Source organism: Poecilia formosa, unplaced genomic scaffold (genome assembly GCF_000485575.1).
Source record: "Poecilia formosa unplaced genomic scaffold, Poecilia_formosa-5.1.2 Scaffold271, whole genome shotgun sequence".
NCBI classification, from domain to species: domain Eukaryota; kingdom Metazoa; phylum Chordata; class Actinopteri; order Cyprinodontiformes; family Poeciliidae; genus Poecilia; species Poecilia formosa.
Window position 1 is genome coordinate 141,401 of NW_006800210.1, and position 12,141 is coordinate 153,541.

Here is a 12,141-nt window from a genome sequence, read left to right on the forward strand (position 1 = left end):
GGTGATGAATGTGGCTTGAGATAGCATGTTGTAAATTTGCACTATTTAAATAAATTGAATGGAATTTGATTAATATTAAACACTGTATAAAAGATTGGACCCATGTGAATGTATATGGTTAATTAATAGGGTTTCCGGTGTTATGAAAAACAATTACAACCACAGTAGAAGTCCTTGAGAATGTGTTGTCTCTACTGACGCCAAAAATTGTCACTGGGAAATAACTGGGAAATGGATGTTTTTGTTATTATTCTTCTGGTGTTTGTGTTTGATTTGAGTTTTCATTAATTCTGAGCTCTTTATTGTTTAAAATGATCCACAGTATACAGTTTAATTTTCTGTGTTCATTAGTTTTAGGAACGTTTGGCCTTGTGTTCTTTTGTGTTTAGTTTCTTGCTTTTTTGTGTATTTCTGTAGGTTCCTGAAGGTTTTCTGTTGTCCTGTTTGCTTATCATTAAAAACTATGCTGCAATGCAAAGACACACATTTCAGGTAAGCCACAAACCACCTGACTGTCAATAATCTATTTTCAAAATCACAAGTCTAACAGATAATGCAGATGGGGATTCTTTCTATTTATTTTGCTAAGTGGGTCAATTCACAAAGACAACTGAACAAATATCATCCTCTAAAGATCACAAGAGGCTTCTTTAATTAAACTCTATTCCTGTAAATACTATGCCTTTGGTTATTCTGGAAAATAAGTAAATACTCTCATTGACATTTTTGCTCTAAACATAGCATAACTGTCTAGGAAGGCAAATATGCTTCCTACACAAATTAATTAAAATGATAAGAAGTATTTTCCAGGAACACTGTAACATTGTATAGTTTACCTTCAGCTGTTTTAAAAATGCTGTAAATATCAAGCGTAACTAAAAAAAAAAAGGAATTTAGCAATCTGAGGCCTTGAAATTGGGCCTCTGTATCTTTAAGAAGTTCCTACTTTTTCTGACACTCTGCACATCAACACATCAACACAACAACATTTCTCTGTTAAGCCACTTACGAACAGAGTGTTGAACTGAGGAGTACATAAAATGCTGCACAGAACTGGATGTCCAGTAGGTTGGTTAACTGCTAGTTTGGAGGAGCTGAGAGGGCAAGGTGCTGCTGAGGGTTGCTCTGTGAGGCAGACGCTTGGACTATTGGGTATTGCATGTCCAGGGAAGAAATGCATGGAATGCGCCGATTGGTGAGATTAAGTGTTTTATAATACATTTGTATATTATTGTAAGCATCACTTCTTTTATCCTTTTCTATGCCCCGTTTTATTTGATGTGTAATAATTTTGATTCTGAGATCTAAATAACATAAGAAATCTAACTTTCTAATAAGCAGCGTGCAGGTATTTATACATGCTTAAAAAGAAAATAGTGTATATATACACTGCTCAAAAAAATAAAGGGAACACTCAAATAACACATCCTAGATCTGAATGAATGAAATATTGTCACTGAATACTTTGTTCTGTACAAAGTTGAATGTGCTGACAACAAAATCACACAAAAATCATCAATGGAAATCAAATTTATTAACCAATGGAGACCTGGATTTGGAGCCACACATAAAATTAAAGTGAAATGTTCCCTTTATTTTTTTGAGCATATATATATATATATATATATATATATATATATACATTAAAAGAACTGTGTTTTCTCTTTGTTTCTTTTTTTAAACAGGAAACAGAGGGAAGAGTACATTAATTATTTTTATTATTTTTACATTTTAATAATCCTCTGCACATTTTACTTTCACTATAATGCTCCACTCGATATGCACTGATATTAAAGACTTGATTAGAATTTGCTTTGGCTTATTTCAAATACAATCAACACAAGAAAAAAAGGGATAAAGAAAATGTAAAGGAAGGGCAGTGGAGTAATAATTTAAAAGGGAGAGATAGAAAAAAGACAGAGGAGAGAAAGAAGAATAGATAGGGGCTTATTGGGCAACTCATGAGTAGGAGAAGAAAAGTTGCCTCACCTGGGTGTGGAAAAACTCACAAATCCCCTGGTCACTGTTCTTGTATTTAGAGTTCTCTCCAATAAGCTAGAGGGTTGTTACTTTGCTCCTTCATAGTAAAAGAGGGATGGCTATGATTCTTGTCCATGCTTATGTACCACACAGCAGTTCAGATAATAGCGGCTTCTTGGAGTCTCTGAATGTGTCCTGAAATGACTATTATCTAGATATGTTGTGGTATTCCTGAGGGATTACTATACCCATGTGGAAAGGTTGGTGTTTGATTGGTGAGACTGGGAAAAAAAATCTTATCGATCTGAATTGAAGCTGTAATTTGACTTCTGCAGTAGGCATGGGTTGTTCATAACAAACTTCACATACAAGCAAAAGGCAGTGCATAAGTGTGCTTAAATCATCCATGCGGCTAAAGTAATCAACTTTAGCCGAGTTGATTACTGCAACAGCGTCTTCACAGATTTGTTCAATAAATCAGTCCTCCAGCTGCAGCTCATCCAGAACGCTGCTGCTCGCGTTCTCACTAAAACAAGGAGGATGAAGCACATAACACCAGTTTTAAAGTCCCTACACTGGGTCCCTGTACCTCAGAGAATAGACTTTAAAATACTGTTGTTACTTTATAAATCACTACATGGGTTAGCACCACAATACATTAAAGATCTGTTGTTGTATCAACTGTCTAGACCCCTCAGGTACTTCTGGTTCTGGTCTGCTCCGCATCCCCAGAACCAGAACCAAACGAGGAGAAGCAACATTAAGCATATACGCGCCACAAATTTGGAACAAACTTCCAGAAAACTGTAAAACAGCTGAATCACTGAGTGCCTTTAAATCTCGACTTAAAACCCACCTGTTCAGAGTTGCTTATGGCTAAGTAAGGGTTAGAGTCCCAGTTGACGGCGTTTCAACTAAAGTCCTAAAGGGTTAGAAAAGGGGTGTGGGCTTTAGTGATTTTTTTTTTTCCACTTTGAAATGCCTTCCTGCTGAAATGTGCTATACAAATAAAATTTGATTGATTGATTGATTGATTGATTGATTGATTGATTGATTGATTGATTGATTGATTGATTGATTAAAACCAGTACATCTTGGGCCAAAGGTCAATAATAAGCACCATTCAAGAACGAATGGCTCAGAATTTTACTTTGGCCATGCGACCTTGGGACAGAGATTGCATTTTGTGTAATAACCAGACATGAAATGTCAGTGTCAAACTGATTTGGCACTGACTCCAGGAACTGGGAGACTGTATTTTGATTTTCAACATCAGTAATTTGTACTGGTGTTGAAATAATTCAGTTCAAACTCATTTTGTTTTTTTTGTTTTTTTGTTTTTTCAAATGTGCGGAGTTTGTCTTTATTCTTTGTGGTAAATATTTGCCTTACTGTCATGCGTATCTTCAAGGAAGAATGTTTTCTTAACCTACATCTTCCATGAAAGTCAAACTTGTGCAGTCTTTTTCTGACTGTAGAAGCACGTACATTGAAATCAATAGTACCCCTGAGTTAGACAACACATTTCAGATACTGAATTTAGCATCATTCCCTAGCCAGAGTGCAATTTGTTCTGATCACTCTATCCCAATTACCTGACAATGGAAATAAGAAATAAAAGCTTGTATGGACGTAAATGACAGAAGGTTTTTTTTTTTTTGTTTGTTTTGTTTTGTTTTGTGCTGGCACCCTGGACAGAGATTTGTATCACCCATGCTCACTAAAACCGTGTTCTCAGTTTTTCTCCCTTATTTGGTCTTTCTTGTAATCTCTCTTATGTTGTTGTGTCACAATGTGCAACATATCACCAGCTTTTCTTGCTTTAGAGCAAGTCTTCAAAAGAGTTTTTACTTTTTAAAGCCTTTCAAGGTCTAGATGAATTGTGCGTGTTTTTGTATGAGACAGTCTACAACCCACTTTCTCTTTTTCACAGTGGTTAGATATTCAAAATATATGTGAAGGGCCCAAATAACGGAGGTCTGCTTAGTTTCTACCACAACAGAGCTGTTTATGAATTCTGTCTTGCAGCCCCCTGCAGCTGACCACGACTGAACCAGACAGCAGGATGTAATTAGAGCCCCAGATGCCAGCCAGTCGCAGCAGGCAAAGACGACGATGCCTCTGTGTGGTTGTGGTTCTTACAAAGTCACACACAATCATGCAGGTGTAACAGGACAGTAATTGGAAAAACATCCAATTTAAGAAGAAAAAACTATTCTAATTTTAGTCAACAAAAGATGGAAATAAAGCATTAGCAATCATAATGTTCCAGATGATACAATTTGCAAAAAGTTATATTCATATTTAAATAAGGATTATCATTCAGTTTTGATGGATTAGCATTATATAACAGAATAATTATAACAGATAATTTTGAACTTGAACAGGACTTTAAGTTTCCTCTGTTAATTTTCTGATATAAAATAAATACAAAATAAATAACTGGGTTTGGTAAATAAATACTCAACATTTGGTACGTAGCTTGATTTGGTAAAGTGTGGGTTTGATCCCAAAAGAAAAAAACCCTGTGCCAAAAAGTACTTATTTCACTTGTTTGAAATGAAAACTAAGTCAAAAATCAATAAGAGGTTTTACTTGTTATATTTCTGTAGCAAATGTAACCCAAGTAAAATATATTGAATATGTGGAAAAAAACGAGCCTTGCACAATCAGACTATAGCTCCCTAAAATTTACCCCCACAGTTATCCTATTAGTCTATCCATTATCTACAATTGCTTATCCTTGTAGGTTATCTGGTGCTTTTCTGGTGCATTTCTCTGGCGGTCACTGAGGGCAGGGTACACCCTGGAAAGGCTACCAGTCCACTAAAGAGCAACAGAGACACACACATCAAACAATCATACATGACCACACACTCATACCCAGGGATAATTCTATTATCTCTTCACTGTAACACAGTCATCTTTTTGGACTTTGGGAGAAAACCAGAGAGAACCCACACATGTATATGGAGAACAGTTCCATGTAGAAAGACTCCAGGTTGAGACTCAAACACAACTGCAAGGCAATAACGCTTCTAACTAAACCCCCACACTGCCTCTTATATGTATTCCGATGATATGTTTATAATGACTGTGGCTGCTAGCCCATAGACTTGAGCTATGTAGAATGATGCTAACCAGTTGAATTCCCCTATTGGTTGCAGCCCGACAGTTTGGAACAACTTTGTCATAGTCCAGCATTCGGAAACCATCTCACTCAGACATACAGCCCTGCCCACCCCGTGGCGAGTCAGGAGTTGAAATAGCATGACCTTGATGAGCATTGATCGATGGCATTACACAGCTTTGCAATTAAGCGATTCATTTTCAATATTGACATGGAGTGGAATGGGTCTCTTCTCTGGCGACAGTGTGCTACAGGATGGACGACTGTGTCAGACTGACTGCAGTGCTTAGGACGGCTCACGGCAGCCTTCACTGCTCTGCTCATTTTCTGTATTATGTTTTCATGGTGCGAAGCACTTTGAGCTGCCTTAATAGATGAAATTTGTTATTCAAATAACCTTGACTTTACTTTGTGCATCTGAATAAAATACAAATGCATGCACGTAACTGGACAAAACGTGGAAAGGCTAAAGAGGTTAACTTCTTTGACAAACCTCTTTCTAATGTACATCTGAACCCTGGATGAATTATTACAAAGCAATCCCTAAAAAAAGGGAAATATACATTTTCCCCATAGATATTGTTTAATTATGGATCACCTTTAATATTTAGTGGTACAAAACTTGGGGCACTGTTTAGCAAAATCATTATTTTGTAAATCATCACATTATATTTCCCAATACTCGAAAGTGTGACTTTGAAGAGATTTGCAGTCGGTTGTCCATCCACAGCAAAGGATCTCTGATGAACCATCCCGGGATTTGATATATTGAGCAAAACAAATGAACTCAGAGTAATTGTTGTCACTGAACAATGGACTTGTTTTTGGTAATAGATATCAGTTTAAGTACAGTTTGTTTAATGGATGGAGACTGCAGGGTCTCATTTCATTTAGTATTATATTAAATGGTGCCAAAGGTCAAAAGCAATCATTGAAGCTTCACTCACTGGTCATAGATTCTCATAAACAACATCAGGTGACAAGGGATGGCCGTGGTAAAGTCGCTCTGTCTCAATAAATGATCTTTAGCACGCCTCTCTTCAATTCAACTGCTCCTCCAAGGCGCCATGATGGAGTTCTCTTGTAAGCTACATTATTGTCATCAGTTTTGCAGAGAATGGATAATATTAAAGGATAATAGTGAGGACCAGACAAACACTGAGAATTAATGAGGAAGTGAAAGAAACGCAACCACAAGTTCCAGTGTAATGTTAAAATTCCAGCTTAGATACAGTGAATTTAAAAATACTGATTTAAAAAAAATATATATATATATATATATATATGTATATTTTTTTTTACATTTAGAGAATGATCACACTCTTAAAAGTTGCTTCCATTCTCTATCACTTCATTTCACTAGTCTGGTGTCCAGCCTAGCCATTGCCGCCTTATGCAATTCTGCTTGATTCTCAACTCTCTTCACTACTCTATCTGGATGTCTCCCATTGTGCTCAATTTTCAGATTGAATTTGGAGGAGAAGTTATAGTAGTTGACGTTCTGTGCTGCTTTAGAATTTTAGTCTGCCTGTATGGTTGTAGATTGGTCAATGGCAGAGAAGAAAATCAATGAAGCTATTCTGTCCATATTGGCCATGACTAGGCAATTAAAGTTGAAGCAATAGCAATACTTAAGACATTTTATTGCTGAGGGGGGTAATGTATTTATATGCCAGTTATGCTCATTCAGTTATTTCATATAACATTGACAAGACATCTTTGCACAGTTTCTTTGACATCCATTTCAAGATGAGAATTGTGACACTGTGGCCATCTCTTCCAAGATGAAAAGTGTGGTGAGAGAATGCGTCAAGTTTTTAACGTGGCTTCTCACCTCCTTGTAGGCTGAAACAACACGTATCCTCTGGTATGTCATGTACTTTTGCAAGTTATGTAAATAATTATGGTGGGCCACCATGGCCAAAATGCCAGGGCCATTTTTTGGTTGCAGTCCAGTCCGCCCCTGCACAGCACCCACAGTCTGAGAGACAAGCTGGAGATGTCAGCAGTGGACGACCAGCCAGTGGAGCCTGGCCTGCCCCACTAACTACCCACAGTATGTGAGGACACAGGTCTGTGTTTCAGACAAGCTGGTCTGCAGTACGGGGGCCCTGAAGGTAATTATGCTTGCACTGTTCCTCTTCAGCTTCTACTCTGTGGACATGTCCATCAGGTCCCCAATTAGCTGTTTTCAGAAGTTTCCTAAACATTCTGCCATAGTCCGTCTCATCACAGGTGTTGCTGTTACAATGAAATTTCTGCACTATGGAACAATTGTATTTCCTCTTCTATAATAGTACACGTGGCAATATGATTCCTAAGAGCTGGTGCTTATAGAGCCACCAGACAATATTTCAGTTATTTCATACAATGATATTTTCTTTACCTACTGAACAGTATGAGATTATGTTACTGCAATGACGGACGAACGTAGTTTAAGGCTTTTTACACACAATTTTAGCAAAGGAAGCAATAAATGTTGAGAGTGCTGTACATCCTCCCACCTATGACACAGTTGAAAGGTGCGTCAGAGCATGATGCACTTTATTATCCTCTTTCATAATACATCCATCCTGACGTCACGGAATAATGCATCTTCCTATTTTACATATTTAAAAGGAAGTAAAAGGAATGAAATGGCCACAGGATGATTTTTTGTTGCTTTTGTCTGGACTATCAGATGAAACAAGTTAGAACTAGATTTTTCACATTGCTATTTTTCTATAGCAATGCAGTGTTTTTTTTTTTTTTTTCACATAGCAAAACACTGCATTGTAAACAGATGAACCTGTTTATTCCAATCTCAAGAAAAAAGAAAAAGCCTATACTAAAAGGAACGCCTGGCCAAAATGATCAAACAAGAGAGACATTTAAAGACTGCAGAGTTCTGACAGGACACAAAGGCTGCAAAACTGAGAGAGCCTTAGGCAACCTAACATCTAATCTTGTCAAGTTGTGGTACTGCTAAAACAAAAATAGGAAAAGAGCTCAGTCAACACACAGAGAAAACGTTTCTAAGAAGCAAGTGCATGGAAAAGGTGACATTGCTAGTTGAAGATGAGGAGGTTCTAGTGTTTGGTTTACAAAAGAATCTAAAGATTTTTTTTCTTGTTCAGCTTTTTATCAGAGTGTAAAAAAGTTGCAGAGATTAATTGCTAACAAGGAGGAAGAAAGGGAATTAAAATGTATCAAAAATGTTGACGATAAAGTTTGTTTATTTCTGTGCAACTTGAATTATGCAAACAGCTCTCATCTGCGAGAATGATAAAAAGTTGTCTGCAGTTGAAATAAATATTGTTAGTTTTTCATCCAGATGGTGCCTTATTTACATGTGAACAGAGTGTATCAGTGCAATGAGCCATGACTTCAGGAGCAGTTCTGCCTTTGAATCTAGTTTTAAACTCTAATCCACTTTGAAACTCAAGCGTGCTAATATTTATCCCTTGCAGATGCCTTTGTACATTAACCCCTGATGTGCAGGGCACTCCCAGCATATTGGCACAATATGCTACTCTCTAATATCTATGTTTTATTTTTATTTATTTATTGTTTTTTTTTTTTATTTTAGCATGTAACCTGTACTAACAGGGTCAATGCTAGTCATTTTGGTGCCCTAAGCACAGGCACATTCTGGTGCGAAGAATTACTTTTAGTTTTACTGCACTGTACTTTAACATACATGTGGGTGGAGCGACAGAACAAGTCAGGACACAGTTGGAACATGTTTTTTCTCGTTTTTGAAACACAGCTGCTGATTAGAAAGGTACATTCTGCCATTTCAGCTGTAAGAGGCATATCAAACACAAACAACGGGGTACAGTTTTCCAGGCTCGGCTAAATGACCTGTGGCATAGAAATCACTGTGCTTGCACACAGGGCGACTGTGGTGATTATTTACTGGCCCTGTCAGTAAGTCATTCATGTCCGTCCATAATAAGCTCTGATGAGGCTACGTGAGGAACAGCATGTAGGTTGAGTTATCGAAAAATGCTGCCACTGGAATGGTCCGCATTCACAGCTTTGATCTCATGTGGCGACAGTGGGATGACGAATGAGTCAAAGTGTTAGTGAGCAACCTTAATTGGTGTGATTTTTAAGTACATGTTGCTGTGTATAAAAATGTTTTAAAAAGCCTCAAAATTGCCAGGAAGCATTACGTGTAATTGCTTGTGTTTGTAAAGAGACTAAGTGCCACAAAGAGAATTCTATCTCGTTCCCAAAACCATATGCACACATTGCTTACATGTTATATGGTGATGAATCATATAAAAAAATGGGGACAAGTCTGCAAACTTTCACATTTTTAATGTGGCTTTTTTTATTGTCAAACCCTTGTGGACAAAACTAAGCTATCTGCAATATATTTTCTTTGTTTGATAAGTTCTTTAATGGGTGTCAAATATATTTTGTTGACAGGAAAAATGGGTAGTAATAACAAACAACTAAATCTAATACATTTTAAAACCAGTGTGAAGGTTCTATAAACGAACAGAGATAAAAAGAGCTTCCACAAAATTCGGAGTATTTCAGAAGCAAAAACTCAGGATTTAACAAAAGATACTACTCATCAAATTGCAAAAAGAGTTTATGATTGAATCATAATAAAAACCAGAAAATTAAAACAAACTGTTTTTGTTGGGGTAAGAGGCCAAACAATTTTACAAATATTTCTTATTTTATTATTCCAAACAAGCATTTTTTTTGGAAACAGACACAATACTGTGGTGTAAACAAAGTAAGAGGACTGGGAACACTTCTGAAAAATATTTAAAAGCAAACAGTTGGCATCCAAAGTGAAATAACAATGAACACACAAAAATGCAGTTGTCTTTATTTACGACTCTGGTAAAGTGGCTGTGTTGTCTCAGAAGTCTTCAGGCTAAACAGAAGGTCTAACCAGCACAAGATCAATCTCCAGGTTAAAAACAAGCAAACATGTTGGGACAGAAAGGAACAGTGACGGGAGTAACTCACATAGCTAATGTCAAGATTTTGAATCACAGTAACTTTGACGTCAGGGAATAGCTTGGTAATTTCAGTGGCAGAAACCTCATTTCGCAACTGTTGCAAACAACATTGACCTGTTGTAGATCTAAGAAATAGTTAATATTTCAAACTTTTATTGAAGTTGTGATTATTAATAAGTGCTATTTTTCAAAAAGTCTAATGCATTTTAGTTTTGGGATAATTTTTTTCTCAAGGAAATTGCCATTTAAACATCTTCTTTGCTCCTACGCATGTTTCTGAAGGTAAGGTGTTGCTGTGTGTGTCTGTCCATTTGCAATCAACTAAATAGTCACACAAAGTCCCCCATTAGCCTGTCATGAGGTGCGTAATTTGGAACATTAAGCCACAGTGATGATGTTGGCTCTCTTTTGTTGTAATGGAAAAAAGCTATTTCAGCCCATTTTCCTCCGAACACTTGTTAAATATCTACATTTAATGACCTGGATGAGAACATGTTATATAACAGTATATATTTAATTTTAAACGCAACTTCAAAACACACAACTTTGAAAAAGTAATTTTAAACATTGTAAAGTGAAAGAAATGTTGGGTTGTTTGTTTGTAAAAAATTATTCACAAACAAATCCTCTTAGCTGTCTTTTGTGTCATGTTTAATCCCCAAATGTAAGTGTAATATATGGGAATTTTATGAATTAGAGAGCTACATAAAATAATGCATAATTATTTTATGCATTATAATAATCTTAATTAACAGACAATATCCAAAAACATAATTGTGTAAACAGTATCAAATGTGACTAAATATGTTTAAAATATTTCAATGTCTTTATGTTTAAATCTATGTTAAACCCCATAGAACAAAGTCCACTTTCCTTTCTTCCATCAACTCATGGATTCCTCCAAAATCTTTAAAGGTGCTCAGAGGAGCTGAGGAGGTGAATATCATTGCAAAACAGTGTGGATGGTAAAATAAGTACTTTAACTAGCTTAATATTATGCAAGTGAGAGTTGTGATGTACATTTCATGAGTATGAACTAAAAAAAGACATGTTTCTTTTAGGAAATCAATCATTTTAGATTCAACTGTTGACATAACAAAGAACTGTTTCTTATGAATGTCCTAAAATGCAATTCAAATAAACAAAACAACAAAATTGTAACTTTTAAAATTGGCAAGCAATTAAACACGACCAAAAAAATCTGTGGCTCCTGGATTAGTAGCATTACACATGCTACAATTTAGGTGCATACAAAGGAAGACGGGGAGTTATTTGCCCACAGCTGTGTTTAGATAAACATAATTAAAAACACAAGAAAGATACTCAATACAGGGGTATTAAATTAAAAAACATTTTTTGTATTTAAATAACATTTTTAACTCCAAGACTAACTGTTGGTTTACCTTTTTTTATTTACTACTGACCTGAACATTTTATGGTAAGCAACTGCTAGTAGTAAACACCGCTTCAGTTAATTAGCGCATGTGGAAATGATCTGGAGCACATGCAGACTGCACACTATACACTGTTTATGGCAGATTTTCTTCTATTAAAGTCACATGGGAGATAACCACATTATGCTCAGGGCTACAGTTACAGTGCGTCACCGGGCTAATGAAATTAATCACAGTCACATGGATAAATTCAGTTTGAGCCTAGATATTTTATATAACATTCATAAGAGCTGTGTGGGATTCAGTGATATTTTAGTGACATAGAGAGAACATTCAATGACCGGTGCGATGTCTCCTTAGGGGGACAGATTGCGTCCACCAGCACAAAGCACACCAGATCCCAAAGGGACATCATGAAGGAGCAATAGTAATCAAAAGAGATGTCATGCAGTCCTGCACCATATGGTTTTTCAGTTTTAGCTGTTTTTGTGAACCAATTGACTTTCTTCAAATAAAGGTGTGCCATGATACATAATAATTGTACTGCATATCTTTATCTGTATCTTCTAACCCTTTGGAGTTTTCTTAACTTGGGCAGTGTGCCCAAAATGTAGAGGTTAGTATAAAGATCACAGTTGTTTAAAATATTGTCAGCATAGTTGCTCCACTA